Source organism: Panulirus ornatus, chromosome 38, assembly GCF_036320965.1.
Source record: "Panulirus ornatus isolate Po-2019 chromosome 38, ASM3632096v1, whole genome shotgun sequence".
NCBI classification, from domain to species: Eukaryota; Metazoa; Arthropoda; class Malacostraca; order Decapoda; family Palinuridae; genus Panulirus; species Panulirus ornatus.
In genome coordinates, this window is record NC_092261.1 from 5,965,667 (window position 1) to 5,986,998 (window position 21,332).

The following is a 21,332-nucleotide window of genomic DNA, read 5'->3' on the forward strand; positions in this document are numbered from 1 at the left end:
AGAGAGAGAGAGAGAGAATAACTTAGAGCAAATAGATAACCCAAGGTCCATTAGCCTGTAACGAGATGGACTGCTGAAGTAACTGAGGAATCTTCACTCACTTCTCTCCAAGTGACTAGTGATGACCAGACGACTGGGTCTGGTCGTGTCACCTCGAGCCGGTCTGCTATTGCTCTGCGCCCGTCATAACAACAGGAGGCGGTCTGTTACGGCTTCCAGAGTCGGGTGGGAAGCCTTTCTTCCTCACCCGTTAACAGGACCCCCAGCGTTCGCCGAACAGTATGTCTGTGTCGATGTTATTAGATGTTGTGGTGGATGTCTCACAAGCCAGTTTAAAATCAAAACAACGGAGCCCTCGCCTTTGTAAACAGAAACAGACGAGAGTGTCAGTTTGCCTGTATTATTCTTCGTATGACGTCTGTCGTAGTCCTGGCGTCATCCTTAGAGAGAGAGAGAGAGAGAGAGAGAGAGAGAGAGAGAGAGAGAGAGAGAGAGAGAGAGAGAGAGAGAGGAAAAAATCCTGCACACTAATATAGGTATTACGACCATCTCGCCATCCGTGCGTCACTGCCAAAAACATGCTATTGGGCCATAAATTTGGGCCACGGAGGTTTGGTCTGAGAGACGAAATCACGTCTTCGGGAAAATACCACTTACCTATTTTTCCCCCCTCCGAGGGAGCGTGATTTCACACCTATTACCATTTTAGATTTTATAAAGGATATACAGTTATTGATTTCCCAATACGGGACTCGCACGAGAAACCGCACGACATGAAAAAAAAAAGAAATAAGATTTGTCAGTAGCCTTTCGTGAATAGTGAATGAAGAACGCACCAATCAAACCCAGAACTCTTAAACGTATCATAGAATTTCGATGGCCCATCGTGTCGGTATGGTGAAGGGATATACCACACTCACAGCCCGCACACTACCTCCCTGGCGCAGGGGATACCACAGTCACCGCCCACACTTGGAGATGTAGGGCGGAGAGTCTTGAAGAGAAGGACGGAATTCGAAAGTGGGTTCTCTCTCTCTCTCTCTCACCCTTCCCGCTACTGGAATATTGACATATGGAGTTATTGTCTTAGAAGATGGAACGGTCGCTGGTGGGGAGGGTTGCTGGTGATGTGGTGTGCTGGTGTCGGCTGGCGCCAGAGGGACTGGATTGTTGGTGCACTGGTGCTGCGCTGGTGTTGACCGGTGTCAGATTGCGTTCCGCTGGTGTCAGGTAGCTCCAGGTTGTGGTGCGCTGGTGTCAGGTAGCTCCAGGTTGTGTTGCGCTGGTGTCAGGTAGCTCCCAGAGAGCTTGGACTGTGGTGGCACACTGGAGTGGGTTGCTGATGGTAGAGACGGGACTGTGGTACACATCTGAGGATCGATACTAAAGGAGCAAGAGTTTGTCACACAGCCACTGTGATGGTCGTCCTCTCATGCTGTCAGATTGATTTCTGAGGACCTTAGTGGGCTATGGTGGGTAGCGGGGTGATGACACAGACGCCAGACGGTGGCGCGGTGGTGCCGAATGGTTCCACAAAGGTACGGCTGTGGCACACCGGTGTAAGGCACCGCTAGGGTGGACAGTGTAGGGTACTGTGCTGTAGAATTATCATGTGGTAGTAACTAAGCTTGAGGGGTATTAAGCTGTTGCATTAAGCTACCGCGGCATCAGAATTGCTGATGAAGTTAGCTGCTCTTCTTGTAGTAAGCTGATACGGTAGTAAGCTGGTGAAATAACGACGCTGTTATAAGATAAACTAAGCCTCTGGTGCGATAAGCTGGTATAGTAGAAACCTGAGAAAGCTGACGTGAGAATAGAATGGTGTGATGTAAATGGGTGTCGCAGTCAGTCTTTCAGTGTTGTACCAAGCTGAGTTATCGGTCCAGTATGCCACTCAAGCAGAAAGCTGAGTTAACACTTATTTGGCTGGGATTAAGCTGATTAAACAATCTCATTATGATTAGAGAATTGTTTTTGGTCGTCTGTTGCGCTAATACCGTTATCAAGTTTTCGTAATAGCTACGTAAATATTCTTTTTATGTTACATGTTTGAGCGCCAGTGTTACACATGGGTAGTGTCCTTTCATACCCTGTGGCGTTTTTACAACAGACGCCATCCTTACAGATCCCTTGTGATACCCCTAACTAAACCCCTTAATGTCCTTTGTTGTTCCTCCAGTGTTCCTTGTTCCGTCCCCTAATATCCATTTCTTTGTTTCAAACGTCTTTATCACCCTTTGTATCTTCCTTCGTCAGAGTTCCTAATGTTTCCTGTCTCATCCCTACCTCCTTCAGTGCTACAGTGGATCCGACACTACGAGTGCCCCTCTCTACACAGTGGGGAAGGTATGCCGCAATCTTTAGTGCGCAGGTATACAAAGTGGAGATTTTAAATCGCCGTTTCCAGCTAGCAGTCTATACCCAGTGGGTAACGTGAGCCACAGACATATATAGCCATCTTGACACTGGGGAAGATAAGCCACACCGACAACCAGCCCCCTATACACAGTGGGGAAAGTGAGTCACTCCCATAACCAGCCCTCTATACACAGTGGGGAAGATGAGTCACACCCACAACCAGCCCTCTATACTCAGTGGGGAACATGAGTCGCTCCCACAACCAGCCCTCTATACATAATCAGTGGAAAGATGAGTCACAACCAAAACCAGCCCTCTGTACTCAGTAGGGAAGATGAGTCATGCGTCGCAGCTGGCCTCCGACACCTGAGCTGGATGTCGGGAATCTGGACGCCTTCCCTCGGGAGGCAAGACGACCCTTGATTACCCAGGAGGCTGGATCTGAGCTCGTGAGGCGGCGGAAGAATTTTCCGATCACCACTGGAGAGAGAGAGAGAAGAGAGAGAGAGAGAGAGAGAGAGAGAGAGAGAGAGAGAGAGAGAGAGAGAGAGATTAGGTCAGTGTTTTTATCTCCAGCCGAAGATGGTGGACGTTGGCTGGGATCAATCCTGCCTCGTGGATGACGTAAATTACTCTTTCTCTCTTTAATGAGAATAGCAAAGACACGTCCGTCATTTTGTGTATTTCATAAAAGAGAAGAATAACACTGTTCGCTGAGGTAGAAATGATCATAGATGTCTGGATATTAATCCTACTCCATTAATAGGTCATTGATCGTAATAATCAGTTGTTCCTCGAGTAATGGTGACAAGTCCCCACCACCAATGGTGCGATCTGAGACATGCTGGTGTGCCAGTGTGCGGTGTGTGCTCACGTGAGGTGAGCGAGATGCCAACTCTGTGGTCTCGTGTGTCCGACGCGTTTAGAAAGCCTTACCCGTGTAACCAACAAGGACTCCCGAGAGATCCAAAGCGTCTGCCGGATCTTCCTCTCGGGTCGATCCCTCCCGAAGGAAGGAGCCTGGGCGGCTGCTGCACCAGCACCGACTTCACGCGCTGCCGTAAGAAGCGCGTTGCGGCCTACTCCGGAGAGACATTATCTCTGCAGAGAGAGGAAAACGTCGGTGCAGGAGGGAGGAATGTACGTACGAGCCTGGGGGAACAGGAGAGAAAGAGATAGGAGATGGGAAAGTACAGAGAGAGAGAGAGAGAGAGAGAGAGAGAGAGAGAGAGAGAGAGAGAGAGAGAGAGAGAGAGTCAGAATAAAGCGAGAGACTGGGAGTCACGTGAATGTGTACGTGCTTGTAATCATCAGTGGAACGCGAGCCACTGGGACTCGTTGGTCGCCCCGCTGACCACACACACACACACCATCAGCACAAGGGGAGGATGGATGTTTTGTGTGTATATGTGTGATCGATACGCGTGACCTGATGTGTATGTACAGATATATTCATGTGGGTGTTTATGTGTTTGCATGTTCGTGCGTGTAATATACCAATTTCGAAAATAAATGTTTTTTTTTTTTTCATTTTCGATTATGTCCTGATTTATTGTAACTAAGAAATTTTACCTTCAGATACAATACTCTTCGGTGGGCAAGGTGACATATCGTATGGGCATGTCTTTTCCATACATTTACCTGATAAATAATGAACTCATTCACCTTCGTGTGTCGAGGAGAAGCTACTGATTCTTGAGCCTCTGCAGACCACAGAGGCTTCTCAGGGTCTTATAACGCGCGAGAGACCGTAAAGACAGGGAACATATTGCGCGCCTCATCTCGCGAAATTTTTCATGAAATTTACATATTCCTCCGCGTCTTTGGAATGCCAGGCAGCTATTGGAGATGCGTGGGACTGATTAGACATCACATTCCCGTGCATCTCCCACAGAGAGCCTGTATCATCTGCATGTGCGTGTAGGCCAATACTCCTTGTTGGGGTTGGGTTCGTGGTGCATCGGATTGGTGCACTAAGCGCAGGGGAGGATAGGGTCCCATCGCTCTAGGAAGGCATGGGAGATGAAGGGATAGTAATGCAGGGATAGTGGCCCAGTGCTCCTGGGATATATATATGAGATGAAGGGGATAGTGAGGTATTAGTTTGGGATGCGGTAGTAGATGCTGGGATAGTGGGCCATTGACTAGGACGGCAAATGGACGCAGAGATGGTGTTGAAATGGCGTAGACCAACGTAAAGGATAAATCCAAATTATGGTATGTGATTGACAAGGCACGGGTGGAACGTGTGTGCCAGTCAAGACCATCTCGGGTGAGGAGAAAAATGTCAGAGAAAAAGCGTAATATAATTAGCCGGGGCTCCTCAGGCGCATGTGGACCTGACTCTTTAAGATACATTGTAAGCTGTTGTGAGGGCTACTCCATGTGGCAAAGCTGTGGTAGACTGTGGTAAAGAAGTGGGATGGATTGGTGGTAAACTGGTGTGGTAGTGAGCGAGTGTGGCTGTAGTAAGCTTGTAAGCTGTAATTAAGCTGTAACTTGGTAGTCACTTGTAGAGAAAGTGTGGTCGTAAAGGAGTCAGCAAATGCGTTCGTGTTGTTTTTCTTTGTATATTCTAGTCCACCTGGTTCTTGGTAGTCATTGTTCAGTGTTATTCATTGTTCCTGGTTCCAACTGAATATCGATAATGGGGGAGGAGGTGTTCGGAACCCAGTGAATATTGTCGAAGTGCCAGATCCCACCGACTACAGTAAAGAGTACTGAGTGACTAGAATTACTGTACCATTACTGTTGAATATTTCAGAATGTCATGTTGTCCCCTGGAATAACTCGTATATATACATTGTTTTATGTTTCGAGAAATGTTGTTTGCTGTATATATGTGCTTACTGATGCTTGTAATGCTCCTCTTGCAATCCACGAAGGTCTGACTCTTTGATTAAACATCACTTCTCAACATCACAACCAAAAACAGCGAACTGGGAGCGTCCACGTCTCGGAACAGTCGTTAAAATGATTTGCTTCAAAGGAAGAAGAATGTCATGTCTTCAGTATATCATCATGCTCACGTGTTCCTTGGTGAGATGTGACGTCTCCTCCTGACGGGGGCGGCGACGATGGAGAGCATGATCGTCGACGAGTGATGCATGTGACTGAACCCTTGCCTCATTGCTCTCACTCACTCTGACCACTATACCACGGAGGCACGTGTGTGTGGGTGTGTGTAGCAAAAAGATATCTTTTCATCCGATCGGATATGGAAGATACAGACGTTTTACCATCATTGCCTCGTTTAAATACCTATCATTAGAAAAATTCCCGCTTGCAGAGGGGTAGGGAAAAGACCTCTCTCCCCCTCCCACAACCACCCACACCTTGTGAAATCACCCATCTGCTTATTTTTCCCTGAGGCCGCTCGTTTTTCTCTCCCCCCCTGATGTCGCCGGGCTTTCCCCTGACGTCGCCCACACTGACACATTTTAATCTCAAATTTCATATATATGAATTATTCGTCTCTGAGCTTCGCCACGGATCAAAGCGGCAGCAGCAGCAGCAGCCAGCCCCTCCCCACCACCAGGAATCTTTACAGGGCGACGGAGGCTAAAGACAAGGTACGTGTGGCTGAAATTGCGTCTCCTCTCCCCAAAAATTTATCGTAAAATTTCCATATCCTTCCCTGTCGTGCAGATGTCAGGGTGTTCGAAGACTCGAGGTATCGGTCAGGAAAAGGGGGGGAGTCGAACCCACTTACACATTCAGATGGAGGTTGGTGTGTCTAGGTCAAGACGGAGTGACGAGGTACAGTGATGGATAGTGGTGTGTTGGTGTAGGGTGACGTAAGCATGATGTAAACTGGAATTGTGGCATACTGCATGATGTAAACTGGAGTTATGGTGTACTGCATGATGTAAACTGGAATTGTGGTAGACTGATTACAAGCGATGTGGCAAGGGGTTTGGCTAGGGTGGGTGGGTTTACATTGGTCCGGAGCGCGAGCGCGTAGCACTCACCGCACGCAATTGCGGTGCGAGAGAGAGAGAGAGAGAGAGAGAGAGAGAGAGAGAGAGAGAGAGAGAGAGAGAGAGAGAGAGAGAGAGCTTAGCTTGTGATATACATAGGAAAAAAAAGAAGAAAGGAAGAGCGAGGAAAATCATTGCTTTATCGCCGTTTCCCACGTTCAGCGGCAGCGCCGGTGCAAAACCCGCGTCAGCAAGAAGTAATTACACTCCACCAGCCATGGTTCTCTCAGTCGTCTGATGATCTAGTGTACATATATGCCCTCCTTGTTTTTTTTTTTTTTACGTCGGGATGAAAATTTCCGATGAAGACAATCCCTGATTTCTTTCTTTTGTACCATCTAGGAGTTCAAAAAATAATCCTGAAGATATATATACATAATAAAGAGGTTAAAAAAGAATAATATAAAAATGAAATCCGGGACAATTGGCGCATAATGGCCGAACCTTTCCCTGAATTTACGGTAAAAAAAAATTTCCCTTTCCCGCTGCGCTGTTGGGCTGTCAAGATTTTGGTGAACTCGTGCGAATTGATGACGCGCTAAACTTCAACCGATTTACCAAGGGGGGGAGGAGGGGGGGGGAGGGGGGCACTACTACTTTACCAGCGGGTAGAGCACGCGGGGGGTAGAGCACAAAGTCACTGAGCAGCAGTGTGACACAAGGTCACTGTGCAGCAGTGTGACACAAGGTCACTGGGCAACAGTGTGACACAAGGTCACTGTGCAGCATAGTATGGCTTGATTCTCATTTCCCATCGTCTGTGCCTCAGAAATCTCTTACTATAAGACTTCGTTGAACAGGTTTCATGAACATTTCCCTTACCAGCTGCCTGACTGGTTCCTTTCCATTGTTTTCCCATAAATAGAAATAATTTCAGAAACTTTTATGATGTGGTGGGTTGAAATATCGTAAGCTTCACCTTGCCGTAATCGAACATTAATCTGGTACCAAAAAAAAAAATCTTTATTTCCCCCCAATGTTAAAAAGCCGTAGTAGGGAGGCTAATTACGTAAAGGAAGGACATTTAGGCTTCCACGAGGCGCAACTAATTAGCTAAATACCCCCCAGCGGTTCTGGAGCAATTAGCACAGACTAATACGAATTTCAACACCAAGGCTTTGGAGCGTTTTACATTCCAGTGGCCTCACACTGGCTGGCTGGCGTCAGCCGTACTTGGAATGCATCTTTCGTGTCTCAAAAGCCATCAGGATCGACAGGATCTTGGAATCAGATCCCAAGTTCAACTTGATTCCTCGTTTATCCTGCGTGGTACATCCGCTTCGTGCCAACCTCTTGTTCGCACGTTAGATTTGTTATACTAATTTCTCAGTCTAGTTTATCTTACTGACATTTGACGGTTACGCTCAGCATCTTTTTTCTTTCTTGTTTCTGTGCTTACGTTTGTGCCCCTTGCTGGTGACCGTGACGAAAATGACGTACTCGTGTTTTACGCAGGACGTACCTACACTGAGAGAGAGAGAGAGAGAGAGAGAGAGAGAGAGAGAGAGAGAGAGAGAGAGAGAGAGAGAAGAGAGTTTCTCTCTCTGGTCAGTTTAGAATATTAAGGTGATGCTGACGCTTGCTGGCTCATTCCTGCCGCCGGTGTGAGACACCGCCTGATGCGGGCGGGGGTATACACTATGACCCTCAGTGGACAACCTGATGACGGTCAGATGCTGAGGCAAACGTTGCGACGCTCGGAGCTGAGGGAGGGAGAGGGAAGTGTGATGCAACGCCTGCTGACTGTAGCGCACACGTAGATTACGTGGTAGGCTTAGAACGTTATGGTCCGGACGATTAGATGTTGCTTACGAGGCCGTAAATCAGTCACGGTTGATGTCTTTATGTTTTGGCAGGATTTTTAATGTCCCAGAAATACCACGACTCAAGCGATGATTCTACCGTTAATCATTGCCGGGAGACTTAAGAGGAAGCTAAGGGAAGGAAATTAGCGTGTTTTTTTTTTTTTTTCTTTTTTGTACGTGCCTTTAAAACGACCCTTCCGTAAGAACCCCCGTGTCAGGCTATCGTATCGTTTTTCCCTCGCTTGGCGCGTTTTTTTTTCTCCTAACGCAAATATTACTTTTAGGTGATGCCGTCGGCTGGTTCTTCGCGGATCTTTCGGACAACGGACCCAAGTGCTGTCGTGCTGGATCAGCAGGACTCATTTCTGGAAATGAATTCAACAGCATCTGTGAACTGATAGATTGGATTCACCTGCTTTGTTGCCGAATCACCCACGAATACAGAGAAAATCCCCATGAACACATATAATGTGATACCTTCTGGAACCATAAGACCAAACATGTTCTGATTTGAATCATTGTACTAATGAATCTCTCGCATCCTCTACCAAAAGCATCTCACATGTATTCTGTAATTTGGCCTTTCTCTCTGTACTGGTCCTTCTGTTTCCCGAACTCGCTTTTGGATAATTCCACATCTGTTCCTCCTTCCCCTGGGCCTCTGCCCTCTCCCAGATTTTCCTGAAACAAGATCTTCATTCAACTCTTTCATTCTTCAGGATAGCGTGTCTTCACGTCTTTGATCCTTGGTGAAGCCCATCCTTAAGGAAAGGGGACCCTTCTAACCCTTCCAACTATCCCTCTCCTCGTCGTTCTCACACCTGCTGTCCACAAAGTCTTTGAAACACTCCTAAATTTTTCCCACTTTCCTAAGCACATAGAATCCCATATCCTTCTCTGAGATCAAAAGGAAGAGCTGCAGGAACCTCATAAAGATAAAAGGGACTCCATTGACAGGAAGTATATATATATATATATATATATATATATATATATATATATATATATATATATATATATATATATATATATATATATATATATAATCATTTCAATAAATCAGTCACTTAAGCGACGTTAGCAAAGATCAGGTCACCAGGTTTGATTTTGATGCTGAATAATTGGCGCACCTTAAATTATGTTGTAGGAGGAGCGAACATCATGTGACGAGGAACATTGGCGCTGAGATAGTGGAAGACATACAAGCCAGTTGTTGCCCAGGAGATGAAGGAGAGAGAGAGAGAGAGGGAGAGAGAGAGAGAGAGAGAGAGAGAGAGAGAGAGAGAGAGAGAGAGAGAGAGAGAGAGAGAGAGAGCAACGTTGTTGTGGTCGGTTCCCCCACTGAAGGATCCTCCTCACGTCTCCTGCGACTGGGTATGGAGGCAGTTGCCTGGGACACAGAGGCTCTAGGTGTTGCTGATTGTCTTGTTTTTGATGGTGAAAGTTGGGCGGATGCCCGTGATTCGTGTCGGCTAACAAGACTCCCAAGTTTACTAAAAGTAGAAAACTTTGCTGATGACAGGGGCTGAGCAACGGAACGTGAAGCTTAATCGTGCAAACTTTAACAGCGAATTCGTAGTTGATGATGAGGAAAAGAAAGCACATGATGCCCCTGTAACACTCGCAGGAACGTATGATAAGCGGGACCATCAACAACGAAATTGTTCGGTAACTCTCGTAACGTCTAACAATGGCTTGCAGTTTGTGAGGTGTTTGTGGGTAGGAAGGGCGGCGTCACTTCGCAGTACTTCTGTACACGATCGAACCACACACCAACTTTGATAACACACACACACACACACACACACACGACTAACCAGTATCATTACTTTGTTTCATTTCTTAATGGTAAGAGGTTATTGCAAGCGCACGTCCTCGCCCCTCATAGAATGTCTGTCCAGATGTCACGGACGTCTCGCCATCACTGGCTTCAGCACCAGAGGATTAGCTGACGAGATATGATGGCAGTAAACGAGCTCTTTGTGAGGTCATACCTAACGCAGAACGAGTGCCGGCTGTCCAGTCCCAGTGAGGCCAGACAGCAGCTCTTCACCAGATCATGAGACAACGGAAAAAATGTTCTGCCAACACAGGGCTCCTTAAAGCAGCGCACGCCAGAGGCTCATGCCACCAGACTGGACAGCACGTCTGGGGCGAACGCCCGGCGTAAATGCGCCTCAACACTGGGTGCTGAAAGGTTGTTGGCGAGGACGCGACGCAGACTGACGACGAAAGGACGGACGACCTGAAACTTGTAAGGTCATGTTAGAGACGCCACCTCTGATACCCTGGGGTTGAAAGGTCGTACCGTCGGGCTCAGGGATCGTATCCCGTCGTTACCCGTTGATCTCAAGAAATAATCCGTCTTAAGAGGTGTCCTGAGTGACGTGAGGCCGGCGGTGTCCACCAAGAAAGTGCGAGTGTCCAGCGACGTTTTTCGTTGGCGCACCGTTGCCAGCGGGCAGTCTGGTCTCTTGTTAGCCTCATTGATCGATTGCTGTGAAAGACTATGGAGGCTTGTCAACATTTCGATCGTTTATTCTTGAATTTACCAGGTTTATTTCATTTCATTTAGCCATTGATATAACAATAGTTATGTGTTTACATATTTACTGCCTTAGTAAATTCATTATCGATTTCTGATCTATATATAAACGCCTGTGACCACGGAAGTTGTGGAAAATGGTCAAAAGATGTAGTCACGGTAGCGAGCGGAAGAGCATATCGCCCAGCTACCTGGAAGTTATCATGGGGCAATGCCTTTTTACTCGCTACTCTGCTTACTATAAGAGGTAGGGAAGGGCTAAGATTACGCCTCGGTGCTCACAAAACTAAAATTGTGTGGCCGGTGCTTACGACCTTTATAAGAATCGTACTCTTATTTACTTTGTATATTTTCATTTTGTATTTTTATCGTTATCAAAAAAAAAAAAAGGATATCCAACTTTGAGTTTCAGATCATATACACAAATCCGATTCCATTCAGCAAACAGAACAGCAAGCAGTCAAACACGTTTGGTACCCAATGAATTCTGATGTTAAGAGGGAAAAAACTTCCAAAACAGTAGAATATTAATTTTCCGATGACACATTACCACTAAAAAGTTCAAGTACTGATCGAAGGGGAAAAAATGTGAGGCTCTTCTTTTCACAGCCATTTTTGTGCTCGTACTTAACCACGTTCGTTGTAAATTTAGCCTTTCATTATGATTTTCCAATCGTCAAAACGACTAGTGATAAAAAAAAAAGGAAAAAGCGTAATGCCTGCAGGAGAAGAATGAGAATACATTTGCGAGGGAAATGTCAGTGAGCCTCAGTATGAGGCGGGGAAATGAGAAATATGTGACCAGGATATATATATATATATATATATATATATATATATATATATATATATATATATATATATATATATATATATTTTTTTTTTTTTTTTTTTCTGTCTCCCGCGTTTGCAAGGTAGCGCAAGGAAACAGACGAAAGAAATGGCCCAACCCACCCACATACACATGTATATACATACGTCCACACACGCAAATATACATACCTACACAGCTTTCCATGGTTTACCCCAGTCGCTTCACATGCCTTGATTCACTCCACTGACAGCACGTCAACCCCGGTATACCACATCGCTCCAATTCACTCTATTCCTTGCCCTCCTTTCACCCTCCTGCATGTTCAGGCCCCGATATATATATATGTGTGTGTTTGTGTGTGTGTGTGTGTGTGTCAAATGGCACCATGATATATAAAGTCAAAGGAAAATTAAGATCACTTACGTAAAGAGCTTCGAGGTTTGTCATCACATTCAAACCAAGTTAGAACACAACTCCGTGGTTGCAGAACTGGAGACGCCAGAGAGCAAAGAGCGTCACTCCACTCGACATGACTTTCTGGCCAGGAGCCGCGCACCGAGCTGAGCTTAGCCAAAGAAAGGGTCGGGTGAGTCTCTCCTCCCAACACTGTAGTCGCGATGGTGAGGGGGATTAACTGGACGCTCTCTGCACCCTCTGATTGAGCTCCTGATCTCTGCCCTCTGCAGGTGATTACGTGATGTGTCGCGAGTTGATTTTGATGTTAAAAAAGAGCCTTAGATGTACGAGTCATTGAAACACATCCGGGGGTAAGTGTGCTACATTCCATCTACGAGTAAGAACACTGTTGAGATTAATGCTTAAGGTCTACATGATTATCTGCATGCAAATATTTAAATTAGTGAAGGATATCATCTCATTATACATGAAACGAAGACCGTATGTTCGATGTTCCACACATAACAATACAGTTAGTCTTCCCTCCTAAAGCCCACAGCGGTCATACGAACAGATGTGCAGACATGAATATTAAGTACTGTGGGAATTAATTATCTAAATTGATGCTGACAAAAAAATAGATAGTGAAGGTTTAAAGCTGTGTTGTGGGTCAGGGTTGGGCGCGCGCCCTCCCACACCAACGGGGCCGTGGGACAATACCCCAAGTTTCAGGTTACGAGGCAACTCTTGGAGGAGTTCTTGTATCAGATATTGGCGAACGTAAGGCGCATCTCCGATGCCAGACTGGATATACGTACTAGTAATACACCCCAGAGGGAATACGCTCAGACGTTGGGGTTAAGGCGAGGCACGTGGGTCAGATCTATCTGGGTGGGAGAGACACGTTATACAGACTTATAAGATGAAGTAAGTAGAGTTCAGAAGCCTTAAGTAGACCTCAAAAGCCTTAAGTAGACCTCGAAAGCCTTAAATGCATCTCAAAAGCCTTAAGTAGACCTCAAAAGCCTTGAATAGACCACAAAAGCCTTAAGTAGACCTCAAAAGTCGCTGCAGCTCACCTGTACACTCCAGGACGGCTGGGGGTAGGATGAGTTTGGGGGTTTGAGGTGTTTGGAGTGACGGTTAAAAGAAGGAGTCTTGGAGGAGAGAAAACAGGAACCAGGTTGGAAGGTAAAAAGAATTTTCTAATATCACGCAGCATTTTCAATACTGATAGAAACGATGAAATATGACCCAGGAAGGGAAAAGCCGGTTGTTGGAGAATATAGGAAAAAAAATCTATATATAAGTAATAGTCGAGAAATGGTTTGGATCCCGAGTTCTCTCGGTGTTAGGTTTCTGGAGCTGAGGGAGGCGTTGGGAAGGCATTTATTGTCGTTATTCATTTGACTCCACAACAGTCCATCACCTTACACTTGGCCTTTATTTGACTTTGCACCGATGGGCTTCAAGCCACTCTCCTGATGTTTAACTTAGATCTCACAAGTTGGGTGCCGCTGTGTTGCAACTTAACTGTGGCTAACAGTGACTATTGTGCGCTCTTAGCAGTCCACAGTCTAGGGTATTTGTGTGAAAGAGCAGATGTGCGCGCAATCCTCTTCCAGTATATACGTAGTTAGACTTCTTTTGCACAGAGGTGTGTGTGAGGGATTGGCACATCCGATGCGAATTATTTATAGCAGCTCAGCATCAGTTGTTTTTCTCGCCTCTCCTCCACCAGTGGTCAGGCGCGTCTTAAGGTCCGCGTTTGTCGAAGTCTTCGGAGTAATGTCTTCTGTCTCTCACGGACCTTACACAGTTATTAGCTTTTTTTTCTCTCTCCCTCCGTGCTGAGTCCATTCTCCTCTGCCAGACGTTTGATGGATTATATAACTTTACACTGGAAAAGAATAAGACAGTCTTGGAGTTTGAATGTTCATGTACCGTCAGGGATCGATGAGGGAGGGTTCCCTCCTCCGTAGCACATTATCAAGTCAAGACCGGGGACATATGAGACGTGGGATGGAATTACCCGTTTAGATACGGGACGCTTCCTATGGACCACTTTGCCTCATTCGCTACACAGCGCATGCTAAACTCTTAATGGGTCATACCATACGTGTGTCTTTACCCTTGCGATTCGCTCTTATATGTAATTTCAAATATGCATGACATCATGATGGGTCTTGGTCTGAGCAGAGTCATGACGCATTATAACCCCGCCAGAGATGAAGCCAGGTTTTCCCCACTCACTGGAAATGATGTGTCGGAGAAACTGGGGATGAAACAGAAACTATCACATTCTCCAGGAGCTGAAACTTGTATTCCTCTGGATACATTGCATGATGCTGCATGATGATTCCATTACGCAGAAAATGCGTGTCAATCTTACTTGCCATTCATAAGGTTGTGAAAGAGATATTGATTTCTTGGGCCACTAACAGGGCGAGCACAGCTCCACGTGGATACTTGTGTGTGTGTGTGTGTGTGTGTGTGTGTGTGTGTGTGTGTGTGTGTGTGTAATAAACTAAGATCATCTGCTGTCTCCATGATCGACTCCATGATCAAATTCATGGTCGTTTCTTCGCTTCTCTCACGGCTTTTTCATCCTCTCTCTCCCTTACTTTGGAGAGTAATAATACAGGAGGAGGAAAGTTATTCAAGGCTCCCCCCTCTTTCCATCCCCTACACCCCACCCGCTCCCACCTCCACTTACCCGCCCTCTAGATATAATACGTAAGATTCTGTGGGTAGTATTCTTCCTCCCCTGTCCCTTTGATAGACGTATATAAAGACCATCCCTGATTATTTTTGTTTTTCTTTTTTCTGTCCCATCTCTTATCAAAAATTCCTCAACAAAAAATGTTATTGTCTCCAGGGAAGACAAACTTATAATATCTCGAAAAAAAAATAAGAAGTCGCAGAAAATGTGAATATTTTTCTCATTGTTTCAAAGACCTTGACTTTTAACAACCCTTTCTCTCGCTTCCTCCCTCTCTCTTACTTGCTCCTTTTCTCTTCCTTCCTCCCTCTCTGTTCCTTCCTTCCATCCTTCCTTCACCTATCTGCTGATCCTTCTGAGCGGCCGCCGAGGTGAGGAGGGAAGAAACACCATTCGATCGCCTCTGCCGCTCCTTCCTGTAAACTTGAGATGGGATCAAGTCCTTCACTCACGTGAAATAGGATCTGATCCTCCAGCTATCCTTAAGGATACGGATTCTGATTCTTTACAAACCACGCGGGATGAATAATCTCATTCTCCTCACGATGAAGAATCTCCTCTTCACAAGATGAAGAAATGGAACCCAAATGATGGGATTATCTTTAATTATTGGTGTAGTGTTATGTATTCGTCATACACTTTACGGACGGTATGATAAGAAGGTTATGTTCGTGTTATCATTTACCAGAAGGTCTGAGAAAGGATTCTGGTTTTCAAAATCTCTTTCCAGTAAATCAGGTGTTATTATGATAATGATAATACTAATTATTACTATTGTTATTATTATTAGTACTACTACTACTACTACTACTTTTACGATTATTGTTATTATTATTATCATTATCATTACATTATTATTATTGTTATTATTATTATTATTATTATTATTATTATTATTATTATTATTATTGCCAGAGATTTTCCAGCCATGTATATACCGCAAGAAGCATTAATAGGCAAAATTACTGGGCCAAGGGTCAGTGAAATAAGAATAAGAACGAAAGATAACGAAGCCAAACATGCTAAGAAATTATGTGAGAGTAGCTCAAAAGCGGTCAGCGGTCGAGGGGCAGAAGGTAGCGACTTTGCGCTGCAAACAATTCCTTGTGAAAAATTACGCTCACCTCCCTGCACCCTGGTGGCTCCTGGGTGATGGATGGCTTTAACTAGGAGCTGAGTTACGGCCAGCAAGGAGCAAGGAAAGAGAGAGAGAGAGAGAGAGAGAGAGAGAGAGAGAGAGAGAGAGAGAGAGAGAGAGAGAGAGAGAGAGTGGGAGGGAAATAGAAAATTGAGAAGGGCGGAGAGAAATTAGTTCCATGCGCACACTTTCAGAAATCATAACACACACCTAGAATCACCGGAAAATCAACAAGTACAGGTCTTCATAAACACGGACGTGGGAGGTAATTGAGGGAGGAGGAGGACGAAGAAGAGGAGGAGGAGGAGAGAGTGAAAAAGGAAGGGAAGGAAGAACAAAGATAATGTTAAGGATTAAGAAGATAAGGAAGTTTGATATGGGTGGGGCTGGCATGATGTGGGTGAGGCTGGCATGATGTGGGTGAGGATGGCATGATGTGGGTGAGGATGGCATGATGTGGGTGAGGCTGGCATGATGTGGGTGAGGCTGGCATGATGTGGGTGAGGCTGGCATGATGTGGGTGAGGCTGGCATGATGTCCTCGATGCGATCGATGGCCAGCCATGCAGTAGGGCGTTGGTGGGTCCCTCCCTCGCCATGAACCCTGCTCGTTACCCTCCCTCCCCCAGCCACGGGAACGGAAGGAGGAGGCAAGGGCTGCGATAAGTGGCTTGGGGGTAGAGATGGTAGCGCGAGGGAAGTTCCCCTCCTCCCTCCCCTCATTAAGATTCATTTTTGCGGCGGGGTTAAAACTTTTGCGGGTGTGTGCCGCGGAAAATGGGGTTGGAGAGGAGATTCTACCGTGAAGGGATTTCCACCGAGGGTGGAGATGGTATGCTCGATCACTGAGGGTGTTGTTGGTCACACTGTCTGTATACGAGAATACGACAACTGGGTCGCCAGCCATTAAAACGACTTGGAGGATAAGTCATATAATGTCCTTCAGGCCATACGACCTCACAAAACACAATAGAGGATCGTGAAAAATCACCTTTATGGAGCTTTTGAAGTGATACATCGAATAGAATTTCAAGATGATGAAGTGCGCGTGACACCACATCATTATAGATAGATATTGTTCTGCTTTGTAAGAGAGCGAACAACCAGAATTACATCAGTATTCTAATCTATATCACAGGGACAGAAATGTTTTAACAGAGCCCCGGTAAAAGTTGTATTGCACGTTTCACATAATTTTTATTTATAATGTTAGTAAATCGTGTATCCGGTATGGTTTTTTGCCCAGCGTTCACAGAGCCTGGTTTGCTTTGATATCCGACGTGGGTGTCGCTGAACTCCGCCCACGAGAGGAAAGTCACTCCCAATGAACCAGTGTCTTCGTCAGCGGAGGGAGGAGATTACAAGCGCCTTTCAGCACCTCCTTAAGAAAAAAATAAAATAGATCTAAGCAGAACGCATTTTGCAAGCCACAGGTGCCGTATAAATAGGGTCTTGTGATAGACGTATGTACTTCATGATCTGACGTGGTATAAAGTTCGAGGACTATCCCTAACTTATGTGGAAATGATATAACACGACCTCTTTCCCGCCTTTAGCCACACGACGCGTTAAAGATCTGAGAGGTCGCTTCGTTGGGATACACATACACCCACACACACACACACATCCTCCTCCTCCTCCTCACCCACACATATATGCGTTAGTGATGAGGCAGCTTTTCTACCACGGCAGCACATCGAAAAGGAGTAGACATTTGTGGACGGTGGTGTGTCGCCCCTCAGTATACCAGGCGCTGAGCGATTCATCACGGGTAAGGGATGGGAATAGCAGAGTGAAGACCATATCTCGGGAGGGCCTGTGAAGGGACAGTAATAAGGTCCTCTCTGTAGACGCAAATCCTCGTCCTGACGTGTTTACGTCGGTGAATTTCCGATTCAAAGGGGATCATGGCTCACGTGGGTGACCCGTGCAGTTAAATGTTCTTATTACTTGAATAACAATATGAATCGTATGTATGTCCTCCAGTTTGCGACGTCAATGAAGGACAAAATAGTAATATTTCTCCTCTGGGTGTTCTTGTTTTTTGTTGTTACAGAAGCCAGACAATTAATTCGTACAACAATAGTTCAGTAGCATTTTTGACACCGTGGAAAATAACGATGCGGAAGAACGCCAACGTATCTATAAAAGTACAACAGGATAAACCTTCATGAAAATACGAATGTAAAAAACTGTAAACGCCAACATATACAAACGTACCGACGATTGAAAAGAAAAGTACGTGTATCTGGTTGCCGATGATTTTACTGCGAATTATTCTAGCTCACAAGTTTGCCTTTTGAGGTGTTGTGTGATATATTGATATTGTATGATATTGTATGATGTTTTGCATTGATATTGGATATTGATATTGTGTTCTTGTAGCGTAGATACAGCTCAGATTGTATCTAATATATCTTCCAGCATAGATTTTTGTTCGTTAGGTGTAATTTGACCCACGCCAATCATCATAGCCTAGACTGTCAACCCATTAAGAATTTTGATGAATTAAGCGCTCACTCCTGAGAGACGCATCCGCCAAGGACCAGAATACAATGAGAGAAGAAAATATTCAACCCCATCGTGCAAATAGCTGGTTGAATAGTATAGTGTGCTGGCCAGGTGCTTTCACAGTGATGATGGCCACAAGTGAAGATAATTGCATGGCCCTTATCTCTTCAGTCCACTGGAGTCAGTGATGATGTAGAAAGCTGGGAATATTATTATATTTTTTTCTTACGTTCTCATTCTTTTCTTTACGGTAGATATTTGACGTATTTCCTGAAGGTTGTGAGCTTAAGACACGCTAGTTGCGGCAGTCGGCCCACAGCCAACCCCAAGTTGTTCATCCTCCCCTCGGAACTAGTCAGCAATTGGGTGCCTGGCTTTGGCTAAGGTGTGTGTGTGTGTGTGTGTCTGTGTCTATACACAGAGGAGTAAAGAGATGGTAATTTCATGCAAATTTAACAAACAGGGCAACACGGGTATGAAATTCTCTCCCCTTAATGCACATACAGTAATCATACACACACACCAGCCTGTGTTTGTGTGTGTGTGTGTGTGTGTGTGTGTGTGTGTGTTCCAAAAAGAAACTGGATTTTCTCCAGAATTCATCATTTCCAACAGGTGGGGAATAGTGAACATTCGTATAGAGTCGTAGTTGATAATCGTAATTTTTACGTCGGCAGGATATCCATAAGGCCATGTAATCGTATTTGAACGAATGCGAAAGAAAAATCGCCTTATATCGCCGGGGGCTGCATTCACACAGTTGTAATATATTTTATTTCCCAAACCACCTTGATATTCCTTTCATCGCCCCGATAATCTTTTAAATCATATATTTTTTTTTTTCCTTTAATAATCTTTGATGATTCACTTAATGCAGCTTTAGAAATATTCTGGGATCCCAGCAGATAATCACGTCATGGCTAGGTATTTTGTCCTAAATCTTGTTATGTGGCCTCTACCTGGTCTGTCTGTCTCTGTGTTCACAAGGTAATCCGTGTACGTGTCGAGTGACAGCCCGCCACGTGTCCCAGGCACGTGTGGGTGTGCGTGCTAGCTAACCCCATGTGTGCAGACTTGGGATGGTTATAGGGGGCTCTCCGCCGAAGTGGTGGCCAGGCGAGACGAGGCATCGGACACGAGACGTGTGAGAGAGAGAGAGAGAGAGAGAGAGAGAGAGAGAGAGAGAGAGAGAGAGAGAGAGAGAGAGAGAGAGAATGTCAAAGCCAAACCTGCTTTCATGATGATTTCATTAAAAGATATGTGGGATTTACGGTTGACTCAACCGTGGGTGTGGAGTTGGTCGACAGACAACAGATATATATATATATATATATATATATATATATATATATATATATATATATATATATATATATATATATATATATATGTTTGTATGCGTTCGTAGGTCTTCAGGGTAGAAGGCGATAAGCAGGGAGATCCCCTTGTACTGTCAGTGATCTGTGTAGTGACCAGCAAACCAAAAGAGACTTGAGACTGTGTTTTGTGAGCGGCGGGAGTGGCTTGGCGTTTGCTAGTTCGCCGCTCACACGAGTCTCCCAGGAGAAGAACGAAATGCAGCAAGTGCCGCTAATGTTAACCTGGCGTTTCGTGAGATCTGTTGAATGTCCATGAAGATCGGGTTTGCCAGATAGCACCATGCCTGGCAGTGTCTATCCAGCCACTCATTGCTGATTCAAGATACGCAGTTTGCTTTAATCATCGTCATCATCGCCACACGAGAACATACTGACACATAAAAAGATCATTTACGTGCTAGTGTTGGCGTAGCAAAACGTATATTATAGATTGCATTTTGAGCGAGTGTGTGACAAAACGATACCGCGGGAGGCATCTAGCAATGTCAGTGTGGTAAAATAAGCGAATGGTTCCAATCACATCTTTCCCCGTCTCACCCGCAGGGAATACAGCAGATAAATGAAATGAAAGGATTTTTCTTTTTTCTCCTGATTCAACCAAAGGCACCAAACTGTGTGATGCGTATCCTGGGAAATATAGTTGTAGTGGGAACTTTCGCACGAGTCTCCTGTAGTGTTGGACACCATTTTTCGTGGGAAATAGAAAATGTAGATTTGCTCTACATAATAGAAAAAAAGAGAGTAGAGGATGTTACGTATTGATGTATGGTCAGAGTTACGTTATAAACGTGACGAGTTCACCTCAGTGTTACACCAAGTGGTACACATTTATCGTTTTGTCCTACGGTTTACCGCATACTCTTCCAAGCTGTTGCTGTGCTCCTGGTTGATGTAGTGGAACATACACAAGTTGTATTAACGAATGGTTCACTGGCCGACACAGTGGTACGTTCCGTGGGTAACTTTCAGTCGCATTATGTGTAAACTTAGTCCTCAAGAATGGCGAACACCTTCCCAAACATCTATAAAATACAAGATTTTCTTCTCCCGAAAGATGATGTTCGCAAGGATTCTCTAATGCATCGTATTCTTCCAACAAAAAAAAAAAAAAAGACTCAGGTGAAAGCATCAAAGTTCTCAGAGAAATGTTTCCAAACTGGTAATGGAATCGGACCCCCACTGGCTAACGGTGAGGAGGACCACCACCACCAGCTGCTCCGCCGCTGCGTCGTCTCACCTCTCACTTACTAAAGGGGTTACTACGTAAACCCGTCACCCCAGGTAATGGACGCTTCTCCTGGAGAGGTCGATTACCGTCTTCTGGAGAGGTCGGCTGCTGTCTGATAACTGATTCGAAGCGTCAGGGATCAAGATGGACAGATGAGGATAAACATGGAATCTACTTATGAATCATAAATCAGGAGGCAGCGATGCTGTTTTCTGTGGGGCGGGGTGGTGGCGCCAGGAATGGATGAAGGCGAGCAAGTATGGATATGTACACGTGTATACATGTGTATGTCTGTGTTTGTGTATGTATATGTGTATATATAGATATTTATATTCATCGGTATGTATATGGGCGTTTATGTGTATATATGTGTATATATGAGTGGAAAATATATATATATATATATATATATATATATATATATATATATATATATATATATTGTGTAGTGAGAGCA